Consider the following 15,684-nt stretch of genomic DNA (forward strand, 5'->3'; position numbering starts at 1 on the left):
GTTTGTAGATTAGTTTTGCCGCTTGGTTCTGGACTATTTGAAGACGGTTGAGCAAGCATAGTGGCTGGCCTATGTAAAAAGCATTTGAAAAATCAAGGCGGGATAGGACCAGTGCTAGCACCGCCTGAACCAGGGCTGTGTGAGTCAGCAGGTGGGAGATCTTTCTAATTTTTCGCAGTTGGAAGAGACTAGTGGATACCACCGAACCCACTTGACCTCTAAGAGAGAGATCTGCATTTGTAATGACCCCTAGACTTTCACAAAGGACGAAGGGGTGGGGGAAGGACCAAATTCCCTTGGCCATAAGTGTGGGCCCCAGCTGATATCACTTTTCCCAGGCAATACAAGTTTACTCTTGCCTGGGTTAAGCTTTAGATGGTTACGGTCCATCCAACGTTGGATATAAAGCATTGTGGTTTTGAATTCCGTGGCAGGGTTTGAAGAATCCAGATAAAAAATCAGCTGGAGATCGTCGGCATAATTAAATACGGTGACCTTCCTGTCCTTTAGTGAATAGATCAATGGCCTAAGGTAGAGGCTAAACAGCAAAGGGGAAAAGGAGGAACCCTGTGGTACCCCACACAAGATGGATACTTTGGGGGCCGTGAATGTGCCAAGGCGTACTGCTTGGGTTCTACCTGTAAGAAAGGACTTCATCCAGTTGTAAGCAAGGCCGTGTATACCTGATTATTCGACACGGTTCAATAAGATGTTATGATCAACCGTGTCGAACGCGGCCAACAAATCCAGGAGCACAAGCGCCTGGGAGGCCCCTTGTCAGTATTGGCTCTCAGCGTATCCATAACCGCAAGGATAACTGATTCCGTTGAGTGTGCGGGTCGGAAACCAGCTTGATTAGGCTCCAGGTATTCAGATTGTTCTATAAAATTAGAGAGGCAGCTGGCCACATGGGTCTCCATTATCTTAGCTAGGAAAGGTAAAAGGGAGATAGGGCGGTAATTAGAGGGATTTAAGGGTTCAACCCCAGATTTTTTTAGCAATGGAATTACTGTAGCATTTTTGAAGGTAGAGGGAACCTCCCCTTTACAAAGGGACTCGTTCAGAAAAGGACAAATTCTTTAGGGCAGTGCAGAGAAAACATCTCTGAGGACTGGAGGAGGGCAACGGTCGCTGGGGGAGCCAGATTTAACACGCCTCAAAAGATCTAGTAGCGTGTTAAGACATATACCTGACAAGTGACTCAGGCAGGATGGATTTCTGGAGATGTCGTCCAGTGGATCCCTGTTGACAATAGGTGGGATGCTCTCCTTTATAACAGTGATTTTATCCACAAAAAAATTGTTCAGGGAGTCACACAATTCTTGAGTTGGAGTTTGGGTGGGTAAAAATTCTCTCATCGCTGCTACGATCATTCACAATTCGAAAAATCTCCTTTGATTTATTCTGGGCATTCAGAATTTTAGTGGAGAAGTAGGCAGCTTTAACTATTAAAGTAGTTTTTTTATACTCATTACGCGCCCATAAGTACTGCTGCCTGTCTGCGCTTGAGTAGTGACACCTCCATTTCCTCCCGGATTGGCGGAGCTTAAGTTTTTGATCCTTTAGTTTACTAGTGAACCACTTGTGGGCATCAGAGTGTCTGGCCCAGGAAAATTTAGTGAGAGGGACATGTATGTCACTGGCCGACAGCAACCAGTCCGCAATGTCCTGTGCCATGGAGTTGACGTTGGAATTAAAAGTAGGTATGGTGCTGGCTAAAGTGTGAATAAAATCATTTTGATTGATGGTTCCCCACTTTCTTGTCATGCCTCCCGGTACTATAGGGGACTTCATCCTGTCGTTGAAAGTAACCGTAAATTCAATCAGATAGTGGTCAGACCATATACAAGAGGAGATAGAAGTCACTGATAAGGTGAGATTGTGGGTCCAGATTTGATCCAGAATATGTCCTTTTATATGGGTAGAAGAAGATATGTGCTGGGACAGGTTTACATTGGAGAGCAAATCAGAAAGTTCAGTAGCATGTGGACCTCCGAGGGGATCTTTAAGCCAATAGCTAAGATCACCGATGAGCTGGACCCTTGCATGGTTCATGGCGAGATTAGCTATTTGTTCACTTAACAAAAGTGGAAAGGAGGGCATAGGTTTGGGAGGACGGTATCGAAGCACCCGCGCCAGAGATCCGATATTAGTGCCTAAAGTAATGACTAGTTCTCAACTTGTGGTAGATCAAAGGAGGACATAGTATTACATTTATGGTTCTTGTGTATTATGGCCACCACACCCCCGCCCATCTTCCCTGAGGGCCGATTGGCAGTTAGTATGTAATAGCCTGAGGGGAGGGTCGCCAATATATCGCCAATATATCCGGTGTAGAGTCCTCGGTGAGCTAGGTTTCGGTGATCAGCAGGGTATCCGGTTTTTCTAAAGCTAGCAACCAGAAGATGTCCAGCTGATGTTTCACTAAAGAACAGGTATTCAGATAGAAAACCCAAAAGGTGGTCTCATTACTTACGGCGGGAAGGGGGGGAACTGGAGGGGTGGGGTAGGGCAGCCCACCTGTTCTCGCAAGATACCATTCGTCAGGATGCGGTTATAGGTAGTCAGTTCTAGGGGGGCTGGCTGAAGTGCAAGCTTTCGGAGTGCTCCAGGGGAGTAGGAAATAAATTGACCAGCACCCTTGGCTTGCCTACACGCTTCCATGCTGTAATGGACATTTATGCCTGGCCCCGCCTCCCAGTAAGTACAAACAAATAATTCTTAGAACAGTTTTAAAACACAGCGCTAGCAAGCCAGGTCCGTGCGGCAGTCAAACAACAATTGCCCGCTTCCTGTACTGATACTGCTTTTAGATGCCTGGCCCCGCCTCCCAGCTCCACCTTCTGCCGGCCGATTGGATGAGGCCTAAGGTGGGGAGCAGGACGAGTGAAAGGGGTGCGGCAAAGTGACTAGGATTTCGATTTTTCAAAAGACACTCGCGATTCGGAGTAAGTACAAACAAATAATTCTTAGAGCCTAAACAGTTTTAAAACACAGCGCTAGCAAGCCAGGTCCGCGCGGCAGTCAAACAACAATTACCCGCTTCCTGTACTGAGGCTGCTTTTAGATGCCTGGGCCCGCCTCCTAGCTCCACCTCCTGCCGGCGATTGGATGAGGCCTAAGGTGGAGAGCAGGACGAGTGAAAGGGGTGCGGCAAAGTGACTAATATTTCAATTTTTTTTAAAACACTCGCGATTCGGAGTAAGTACAAACAAATAATTCTTAGAGCCTAAACAGTTTTAAAACACGGCGCAAGCAAGCCAGGTCGGCGCGGCAGTCAAACAACAATTTCCCGCTTCCTGTACTGAGGCTGCTTTTAGATGCCTGGCCAACCTCCCAGCTCCACCTCCTGCCGGCCGATTCGATGAGGCCTTAGGTAGGGAGCAGGACGAGTGGAAGGGGTGCGGCAAAGTGACTAGGATTTCAATTTTTTAAAAGACACTCGCGATTCGGAGTAAATACAAACAAATAATTCTTAGAGCCTAAACAGTTTTAAAACACAGCGCAAGCAAGCCAGGTCCGCGCAGCAGTCAAACAGCAATACCACAATCCTCTCCTACACGCATAATGGGATTTGATAATCTACAATTATTTGGTGTTTCTGTAAGTTTAGTGCTCTGCAGTGGGAATGGGAAACTCACAAATAAATTATACAGTGCTTGGAAGCCAGGGGTGTGGCAGAGCTGAAGGGAGTAAAATAGTGTGGTAATGGGAAGACTCTGAAGGTGGAAATCTAGGTGCTTACCCTCCTCTGAGGTCTTGCTTAAATAGCAAAGCGTAACCACAGCATCACTGAGCTCCACCTCAGCATCATTCATCAACACCAGAGCATCACTCAGCACCACAACAGCATCACTCAGCGCCACCTCAATGCCATGAAGCATCACTCAACCCCAGCACAGCATCACTCAGCACCACCACAGCATCACTCAGCGCCACCACAGCATCCACTCAGCATAACCACATCATCACTCAGCGCACCACAGCATCACTCAGTGCCACAACAGCATCACTCAGTGCCACCACAGCCTCCACTCAGCATAACCACAGCATCACTCAGTGCACCACAGCATCACTCAGCGTCACCACAGCATCACTCAGAAACACCACAGCATCACTCAGCGCACCACAGCATCACTCAGCGCCACCACTGCATCACTCAGCGTACCCACAGCATCACTCAGTGCAACCACAGCATCACTCAGCGCAAATACAGCATCACTCAGGTCACCACAGCATCACTCAGCGCCGCAACAGCATCCACTCAGCGTAACCACAGCATCACTCAGCACACCGCAGCATCATTCAGCACAGCACAGCATCACTCATCACCACAGCATCACCCAGCGCTACCACAGCATCACTCAGCGTCACCATAGCATCCACCTAGGGTAACCAGAGCATCACTTAGCGCACCACAGCATCACTCAGGGCAACCACAGCATCACTCCGTGCAACCACAGCATCACTCAGGGCCACAACAGCATCACTCATGGTCACCACAGATTCACTCAGGGCCACCAAAGCATCCCTCAGGGCCACCAAAGCATCACTCTGTGCCACCACAGCATCACTCAGCTCCACCTCATCATCACTGGGCACTACCACAGCATCAATCTGCGCCACCACAATGACAGAAAGCATCACTCAGGGCTACCACAGCATCATCCAGCACCACAGCATCATCACTCAACTCTGCCTCAGCATCACTCAGCGTGCCTCAGCATCTCTCAGTGCTGCCTCAGCATCACTCAGTGCTGAAACAGCATCACTCAGTGTCACCACAGCATCACTCAGTTTCACCAGAGCATAACTTCAGCACTCAGCGCCACCTCAGCAGCACTCAGTGCCAACTCATCACCACCTCTGCATCACTCAGCACCATCACAGGGTCATTCAGCGCCACCACAGGGTCCTTCACGCCACCACAGGTTCACTCAGCACCACCACAGGATCACTCAGCGCCACTACAGGATCACTCATTGCAACCACAGCATCACTGAGCTCCACCTCAGCATCATTCAACACCACCAGACGCATCACTCAGCACCACAACAACATCACTCAGCGCCATCTCAATGACAGAAATCATCACTCAGTGTCACCACAGCATCCCACAGCACCACCACAGCACCACTCAGCGCCACAACAGCATCACTCAACGTCACCACAGTATCACTCAGCGCAACCACCGCATCACTCTGCATCACCACAGAATCACTGAGTGTCACCACAGCATCACTCAACGTCACCACAGCATCACTCAGCGCAACCACAGCATCACTCTGCATCATCACACCATCACTGAGTGTCACCACAGCATCACTCAACACCACCACAGCACCACCTCATTATCAGCACAGAACTTCTTTAGCATCAGTGCACCAGCACAGTACAACTCAGCATCACCTGAGCTCCTGCTTCACCTTGCATCACCTCGGCATCACTCAGCAGCACATCAGTATCACTCAGGGGCGGTGGGTGACATTTCAAAGTGGGGGGGCGTAAAGTGATGTGCATACAGCACCGTAGCGAGTGAGCGGAGCGAGCGAGGGTGCCCGACCCCAAAAGCGGGGTTTGGGGGGGTTACCCCCCTCAAGAACATTTTGAAAAAAAAGAAGAAAAATCGTGCATTTTCAAGCAAATTTGAGAAAGCAGGAAGGTTAATAAAGCAATTGTGAAAGAGCAGTTATTAGATTAATAGATGGCATAACATAGGTAGCAGCTTATTCAGTATAACCAAAGAGCTTCATACATTCCGTCCTATTACGCTTAGGTGCTGAATTCAGACTATAAGACTTTCATGAAAATCTCAGCTCTAAGAAAGTATTTGGAAAAAGAGAGGCAATTACTTGAAAGCAAATTGAAAGCAATGCATCAAGTAGTAACTTAAAGCAATGCATCCAGCAAAACAGTGCATGCATTCAACCATACAAAAGTAAACTAAAGCAAGTGTGCACCTGTGAACCTTCACTTTGAAAGCAGGGTGCTAGTCAACAGGCCAGTCACAAACATTTAAACTGAAGAAGAGTACACCTCAGCATGCAGGCACCAACATAAAAGCACCAAGCAAGTCAAACAGTTTAATGAAAGAAAAATGAAAGCAATACATCCAGCAAACTAGACAGTGACTCAAAAAGTAAACTGAAGCAAGTGCACACTTAAAGGAATGCACAGTCATAAGTCAGACATTCACATAAAAGCAACTTACCAAGACACCCAATCAATTACATGGGAAAAAAATTGAGCCAATGCACCCAGAAAACCAGACCAGCACACCAAAGCATCCCACCCCTGATAGGATGGCAGCGGTGCTCTTAGGGTCACCCCTCAGTTTTTTGGCAGGTTGAGCACCCCCCAGTTTTATGCCCTGTGCAGGAGGGGAGACAGGCAAAAGGGGTCATAATGGGACATCTGGCACACCCACTTTGTAATCGAGGTCAACCACTCAGCTCAAGAATGAGTTACAGGCTGATCTTAAATCTTTAAACAACCACAAGGGTCTCCAGCTGGTTGGTTCTTGAGCCAAAAGAGTCCTCAGCTCACTGGGAGTCTTTACATCGCGCCTGAGATGACATGACAATGTCCCTTAATCCGGAGCAACTGTGGGGACTGGTCTGGGTCTGACTTGGTACATCAGAACTGCCCCATACCTTACTGCATTAAAAATATTCAACAGTTTCTGGAGTGAGCCACTTATACAAGTGGACATAAGTACACCGAAACTCTGGAACTGTCACAAGTAAGCAATCTGAAGTCTTGGCAGCTGTAAATAAACACTTTGACTGTCAGATCACCAATTAGCAATTAAAAGGCTTAAAAGCTCACAAAAAGCAACTTAATTACTCCAAATGTGAATGTCACTTCAGGCCAGCTTTCGTCTTTCCCTTTATTTTCACTCTACACACTCCAGCAGGCTGCAATCACCAGGGAGGAACACATCCAGCTCACAATTTGACTTCCCAACAATAAAACCAGCAATTTACAGAGTATTGGGTTGTGACAATCAAGGGTTCACCGGTTTGGACAAATGCCAAGCACCTTCACAAGCTTTCATACAATGAAATCCCCTAGCTTTCCCAGAGTGCAGCCTTCAATATTTATGCTGTACGCACGCCATATGCAGAGCTCTTTTATCATGCGCAGAAGATGGTGCAGTCCTGTCACATATACACAGTCCAGGCATTTGTATTGATTGCAATAGTTACTTGATGTGCCCCTTTTCAATAAAGCCCTTAATATCGCAGGGGTGGGGAATTCATATCTCCCGACGCCCGAGACATCTAGATTTTTTACAAGGGCAAGAGGTTTTAATTTCCATTTTGTCCGAAGGACAAGTAGAAAGTCCTACAGTAATCCGATACACAGCTGTTGAACTCTGTTGGTCACATCCTGTTAATAACTAGCTCTGAGCAGTTTATTGGCACTGAAAGGACGAATGCAAAAGCTAGGGTGTGTACTTTCACTTTCCCCAGAGAAGAAGAACATGATGGAGCGCGAAGCTCAAAGTTGAAGCTACCTCCGACCCTAGCATGTACATCCACAGCACTATCAGGCTCTCGTGTGGCTTGTGGGCCCCCTCTTGGTCCGTTCATTTACTTTGAGCATGAGACAAACATCGAACTTTTGCAGCTCCAGAACACCCGTATTACTGGCATGTATGAGACTGCCTTTTCTGCCTCTTGGCCCCTGCTCTGACTTGAACTTGTGATCCCTGCCTTTCATTCTGTTCTTCACCCTTGGGCCTCTTACGGCCCCAAGATTCATCCACATCCTCCCCTACAGGGACTACTGTAAAGCACATTGTAATCCCTTCTCCTGCAGCTCGCGCACACCCCCTTATTTGTACTTTGCCTTACTTATACACCTCATGCTTTACCCGGTGCCTATACCTGCTAACCTCCCTCCACCGCCATCTCTGACAGCCCTGACCCCCTTCTCTTGGCCTCTCATAGCTTACATCATCCAGGGCGTACATTACACCTCCTTACTTTCCCCATGGGGCTTTCATGCAGGCCTCAGGCCCTCACCTATTTCTGTACGTGCACTTCGTCTCTCTGTGTGCCTTCTCCAGGGGGCATAGTAAACACGCAGTTGTAGCAGCTACTGCAGCTGTTAGGGTTCTTGATAGGCGTCTCATCTGCAGGTTCATAGACAAAGGCTAATTAATGTTAAAGGGTGGGTGGGTGAGTGAGTTAAAGGGTGGATGGATAGATGCATGGATTACTGATAGAAAGAATTGATGTAAGAATGGGTGAGTAAAAGGATAGAAGGATTCATGCAAGGGTGAATGGATGGGGTGAACGAGGATGGATGAGTGGATGGATGGCTGAATGAAATGGAAGATTGATGGCTGAGAGAGAGTGGATGGATGGATGGATAGTTGGATGGATGGAGGATAGGTGGGTGGATGGATAAGTGTGTGGCTGGGTGGAAGGGTGGATGGATGGATAGATTGATGGGTGGATTGTGGAGGGAAAAGGCTGATGAGTACAGGGTGGATGGATGGGGGTGAAAGGGTAGATGGATGAGCAAAAGGACAGATTGGCTGGCGGGATGGCTGAAAGGGAAGCTGGATATGTGTAAAAAGGAGGATGAATGGGGTGAAAGGATGAATGAGTGAAAGGATGGATGGAAGATGAGTGCAAATGTGGATGGATACCTGAGTGAAAAGGAGGATGATGGGCTTAAAGTGTGGATGTATGAACGAAAGGATGGATGGATGGGTGAGTGAAAGGATGGATTATGGAGGGATGAATGAAAGGAAGGAATGGATGAGTTTGATGGATAGATTTGGAGATGAAATGATAGGGTTTGAGAGGGCTGTCACAAACCCCACATTGTAGCAGCTACAGTGGGGGTGCAGCCCTTAATGGGCCTCTTCTGTCTACAACTCAGCAGACAAAGGCTAATAATTAATGTGAAAGAGCAGTTGAGTGAGTGAAAGGATAGATGGATGGATGTGTGGGTGAAAGGGTGGTTGGATGAGTGAGTGTAAATGTGTCTGGTTAGATGGATGGATGGATGAATGAATGAAAGGATGGGTGCAAGGATGGATGAGTGATGGGGATGGTGGATGGACGACGGATGTGATGAAGGAAAGAGTGGATGGATGGGTTATAAGATGGATGGGTTAGTGAGCGAAAAGATGGATGAGTGGAAGGATGGATGGGAGCTCAAGGATAGATACATGGATGGATGGATGAGTAAATGGGAGGGTAGATGAAAGGAGTGAAAGGGTGGGTGGATGGGTGAGAAAAAGGATGGGTGGGTGGCTGCATTAAATGGATGTATAGGTTTTGAGATGGTAGGGTATGTTTAGATATGGGTGGGCGGACGGTTGGATGGAAAAACAGAATGCCAGTTTTTGTTCTCAAAAAGCCCACCTTGCCACAGTAGTTCCTGGCCCTGAACAAAACTACTTTTTGTGTCGATATGATCCTTGTAAAAGAGCAGAATGCTGTTACACACAGTGAAGTCAGCCGATAGAGCTAGCATTTTCATTAAAAACAAAAGTTCTTTGTTAAAGCTCAATTGTTACATCATTGTGCACGTTTGTGACTTTCTTTATGTCCTTGCATTAATGCAGATTTACGTCTTTCATGAATTCACATGAATTTCCCTAAGTAGGCCAGGAAATCGTACTCCTAAAAAATATTTTTGAATTGCACATTCACATGAGCAAATATGAATGTGTAGTTTTGCCACTGCGAAAATCTGTTGAGTGTTTACAAGTTCACTTTTTCTTCTAAGCACATTTTTCCCAGCCCTCAAAGAAATGTTACTACTGTCAGGAGTACATTTCCAACCTTTCTCAGTATTGGAAAGGATTAAAGAAGAGCTGGTGAAAGCACTCAAAACATGCAAGTTAGTAGGTTTGCATAGACTCGAAAGAGCATTCTAACCCTGTAAATATTGCTTACTGCTACCTCCAACCCCAGCTTGTTGATCTGCAGAAAGGATGCAAAATAAGGGATTTGCTAGTATTCAAATCTGTCTATACTATGAGCCTGACATAAATAGAGTGGCTATTGTCAGAGCTCTTCAATAATGAGATTGCTGCCATTATTTGATGGTGCACTATATGGCATCAAAGGGACAAGTGGATTTTTTTATAGGACAAGTAGATTTATGAAGCTACCTGTCCCATGGACAACTAGATATTTTATTAAATCCCACACCCCTGTATCGTACCAGTTTTCAAGACCCACATTGAAGCTTGGAAGCAAGTCTAAAAAAGGTGTCCTATTTTTGAAGGTTCAGCAGGAATGCCCCGTTTTGTCTTAATGGTTCTTTAGTGCCACTATGTTTAATCTGTTGAAATATTTCAAGAAAAGAAGGCAAGAATTGGAAAACCATCACAAATCCTACATGAACAAAGCAACACTTGTATTGCTGTGCGTCATGGAGCATTGCACATGTAACTGTTGTACTGATCTGGTTTTATGTAATTAATGGTTAACACAAAATGAAAAGCTTTTTCTGGAAATCGTGTACTGTAAATGTTCGTTCAGGTATAAGAGTTGCATATTACTATCGTTTTCCTAAAACATTCAAAAGCGTAGAAGCAAACTAAATTTGTGAAAATAATTTAAAACAGACAAAAATGCAGAAGAGCAGAACTGCCTTTGTTTTGAATAATAGTGGCAAAAGAAGAAACTGAATGCTTTCAAAGGCACTAAAACAGACAACTTTAAGCGCCCCCCTCCCTTCAAACGATGAACAAAGCAAGCCATGGCATCTTCGAATGGTATTGGGCTTGAAAGCGCATGAAGTCCTTCACACCGGTGTGAACTCAGTCAGCCAACCAATGCCAGCTCATCATTGCCCACAAGGGCCACCTCCTCACACAGCCTACCAATACCAGCTCTTCACACTGACCGCTATAATAGCTCGCTGGTCACTGCTGACTTGTGACTTTACCACACTATCGGCCAAGGCCTTATTTAAGACTTCAAACCAGTTGTAGGTCTTCACATTACCCAGCAGTGCCGCTCCTCACCAATTGCGGGCGGTGGGAGGGGGGAAGAATAACACGCTTAGGTAATCATTTGGGTGAGCCGTTTTCAAACATCTCAGTGTCTAGTTTGAAAACCTAAATAAAGTTTTTTTTTTTTAAGTGCAGAATTTTCTACACGACTGTGATAACTGTGTTAGGACCAATCAAATACAACCCATCTGTTTTACTTATGTTTCTGGTCAGATGCAACACTATTTTATATCTAATTTAGACCCAGCAGTTAGCTTTTTATTGTAAGTCTGGAGGTATTCAAATTAATAATAACTTGCGGAATATTGATCAGGAAGGTATTGGGTGTACATTTTGGAAATGCCCTAGACAGTAGCTAAAACATGCGCTTGTTTTAAGTTACGGAAAGTGATAGATTGTAATTGTTATATCCTTTATATAACAAATTGAAACAGTCCGTGTAATGTATAGAGAATATACTGTGAATACTTGGTTATGGCAATTCTATTACAGATGTATTTGTAAGTACCCGTGTGCATTTAAGATTTTAAATAACGATAATTAACATCCAAATTGATGCGGTGAAGGGGAATGAGTTTTCCGGTGCAAAAATACCTTTCCAGTATCATATGAGAAAAATGTTTCATATCCACTTGTGCCTTATATTTCGGCAAGCTCGTAGTGACCTTCACACCTCAGCAACTATCTAGATATAGGAGTAATCATTGAAAGCTGTGACAATGCACCTTCACGATTAAACTAAGTCCTTTGTGAATTACCAAACGAAGGAAATGTGCCCAAAACTTAGTTATAAGCAAACTAGAGTAAATTTAGTCGTGTGATTTACAAAAGCACCCGCTTCCTCCCCAAGACATACACACGTTAACACATTGGTTATAAAAACCCATGCACAATTTGTAGAAACGGACGCAAATGGTATGTGCATCTGTTTTAGTGCCGATTAGGAGAGAAGGGATAATGGTGCCACTCCGGTTTCACCTGACGGCGGTCAGTGACAGTCACTCAAAACAGTGCGCAGTAAGAATGCCGTCTCCAAACAAATTTCGCGACCCCCCATGAAACGGTTATTCCACATTTACGCGCACTCATCAACTATAAATCATGCGCTGATCAGATCCGACCGAGCAAGCTCTGCGCCGTCAATTTGCGCACATGTAAGTGAAACGAGTACCGCCATTGGATGTTGAGCGCTAGTAGCCGGGCACCTGCCTTTTAAAGCACGAATGATATCTCCTCTGACCTATAGCGCTTCATTCTTCACACTGACCGCTATAGCTCGTTGGTCACTGACACTGCTGACTTGTGACTTTACCACACTATCGGCCAAGGCCTTATTTAAAAAGACTTCAAACCAGTTTTAGGTCTTCACATTACCCAGCAGTGCCGCTCCTCACCAATTGCAGGGGGTCGGAGGGGGAAGAATAAAGAAGTGAAAACTTACCTCACCTGACCGCCGATCAGCGCCGCCTGCATCTTCAATCTGGGACCTTGGTGCCTTCACTGGAGCGGAAACCCCGCCCTCCGTCCGTCCTCAGCCAATCCTGGCGCTGGAGCAGCGCCAGGATTGGCTAGGGAGGCACATTTGCTGCTCGCCCTCTCGCCCTTTAGAAACCCGGGCTGTGGCAGGAAACAAGCACCCCTGGGTCCCGCTGGGGAACTTACAGTGCGCATGCTTGAGAAAGTTACCAACTTTCCCAAGCATGTGCACTGTAAGTTCCCCAGCGGGACGGTCTGCTGCAGCCTGAGTGTGGACTGTCACTCAAGCTGCAGCAGGCCACCCCCCCCCTGATGATGCAATGTATTTTATTTAGAACTAGAGATTGCCCGGCGGCCGCGATGCGGGTCCATGGTGGATGGTGGGGCTACGCCCCTACGCCCCAATGGACGCACCGCTGCTGGTATCACTCAGCACTACATCAGCACAGCACCACCACAGCATCATCTCAGCATCCTCACCACCTCCACCTCAGTGCAGTACTATCTCTGCATCAGCATAACACCACCTCCACATCAGTGTACCACCACCAGTGCAGCCCCACCTCAGCAGCAATTCAGCAGCAACACAGCACCACTTCAACATCAGCACAGCGCCACCTCAACATCCGTGCAACACCACCTCAGCATCACCTCAGCACAGCACCAACTCTGCATCACTCAGTACCACCTGAGCACCACCTCTGAACCCCCTGAACACCAATGCAGCACCACCACCTCGGCATCACTCAGCACTGCCTCAGTATCACTCAGCATCACCTTTGCACAAGTACACCACCACCTCAGCATCACACAGCAACACCTGAGTATTATTCAGCATCACATGAGCATCACCTCCGCACCACTCACCACCACCACCACCTCAGCATCACTCAGCACCACCGCCTGCTCTCGGAATTTGGCATCTGTTGATATTCCCCTAGAGTTCGTCACCTGCTAGTGTTATAATGCAGGTACTAATTCGAAACCTTCACCCGCCGATTGTTTATGCCCCTTCAAAAAAGCTATAACAAACACCCATTGAAACAGGCAGAAACAAATTGCCAGCATCGCAAGGACAAAAGAAAACTGGGGACATTTTTATTGTAAATACTTTTTCTATTATGGTCATTCAGTTGTATTTAAAGCCTTCTTGGTCATATATAAGGTAATGAAAATGCTTCTGACACTTTTTTATGATAACTTTTCAGCATGCTGCACAGCATCCACAATAGCACAGCTTAAAGACATTGGCAAAGTCAATAGCTCTGGCTAAACACTTATAAGCCCCAAAGGCGAGACCTATTGGCTATGCCAAAGCTTGTTTAGGGCTTCTGTCCTGATTCTAGTTACGCACACTATTAACGCTGTCGTTCTCACTCATTCCCAGTGCAAAGCAAAACCGTGCGACAGTTCACTGCGTCATCACAACACCATATTACCCAGACTCGCGATGCACAAACACGCGACCAAGCAATCTCAGATTTAAGGGGAAGATCGTCAAATAAACATTGCGTTGACTAACAATCGAGCCTTTAAAGAACTTTTAATCTTCAGTGGGTATCACATGTAAACCTGAAAACAAGCTGAAGCTGGCACCTTTCACCGGCTTTGCTTGTGACGTGTGGTGCCTGCGAGCAGCCGTCTAGGAGCTACGGTGAAGCAGCACTAGTCGCTGAAGTGGTACGTCCTGATGATAAAGTGCATCACCAACCTACAGGTGGAGAGCAGCAGGATGGCGATGACAGTCACCAACACAACGGCCCTTATGAGCGCAACAGGCAGCCTTTCCTCGGCCAGCGGGGTATTGGTCGGGTGTATCTGCATGGTGGCCCCCTGACTGGTACCGTGCACCGCAGCTGGCCGCCAGGCGGTGCCCAGTGGGTTCTCGACTGCCCCTCGGGGGTTTCCCAAGTCGTGAAAGTCACTTGCAAGCAGGTCCTCCACGGCTGTCTTAGCTGCGGTCTTCAACGCCAATTTAAGTATCAAATCCAATTTTTGCAGAAGATCGCGACAGTCGCATTCGGCCGTGGTGGATTCGCCAGAGTATTCCATAACCGGGGCCATTTCTGCGCCTTTACCCGTTGCTTTCTTTGGACAATTGACTGGTTGAGTGTTGTATCCTTCCGCTTCAATGAGGATTTACTTTCTCCAGTTAGCCGTCAGTGAGCTTGCCTGGCCTTGTAAATCAGATTACAGGTGCCTGTGTGCAAATGAAGCTATTTATCCAGGAGTCATGGCCAATGTAACAGAATAGCTGGCCCTATTCTGCTATTAATGCGTAACTTTCCGTTATCGCTAGGTCAGGCTCGACGCTCGTCTGTTATTGCTAAACTGCGCATCAATTTGCATGCAGGTTAGATTACCACTGGAAACCCGTAAGCACAGACATTAAGGTGCTGGGTCAGCGTACACGCGATACTCTTAGCACAGTCCGTGGCTCTGCGAAGCTAATCTGTAAATTACAATGTTTGCAACAGGGAATGTGGTTATTTCCTTGTGTTATCTACAAACCATGTAACGAAAGCTGCCCAACTCAACTGCTCCATGTTGGCTATTTTGTTACTATTAATCGGCCGTGATGGGATATCGCGGAGTGGAAACACGTATTTTGTTACTTCAGAAAGAAACGTAGATTTCAAAGAGAATTAGTGTAATGGTCTAAAGCAGGGTGACCAGAGTGAGAGTAATGCCGATAGATCTGCACGGCTGCCCACATACATTTTAATAGTAGTATCTTTACCAGGGACGTAGGAGACACAACATTTCGGGGGGGGGGGGGGGGGGGAGGGGGGGGGGACAGAAACAACTTTGTGGACTTTCCAATGACCCTATACGAATCGCCCTTGTGTGAGACCGAACACAGTTAAACCGTGCCCTGAGGAGTGAGGATTCCAATACCCCCCAGCATCTCTAGCAAGACTGTTTTGAGCTCAGCTATCTGCCTAAAAGCAGATCCAATGATAACTTAAGGAGTGTTTGACCTTCCTACCTCGCTGAAGGTTGACTTCATGATGCTTGATGGCTCAGACATGGTGCAGGGAACCTCTAGCCTCTATTCCTCCACTATTTTGCCAGGGCCTGTGTTAGATTTGGCATCTTTGGCTTGGTTTCCCTTGACTTTTTGCTTTCACCTCCTGTATTTTTGATGCTGTGCTGGATTTCGTTTTTTCTGGCTTAGATGCTTTGTGCACTTTGCCACTGCTGATCAGTGTCCAGCT

Source organism: Lissotriton vulgaris, chromosome 4_1, assembly GCF_964263255.1.
Source record: "Lissotriton vulgaris chromosome 4_1, aLisVul1.2, whole genome shotgun sequence".
Taxonomy (NCBI): domain Eukaryota; kingdom Metazoa; phylum Chordata; class Amphibia; order Caudata; family Salamandridae; genus Lissotriton; species Lissotriton vulgaris.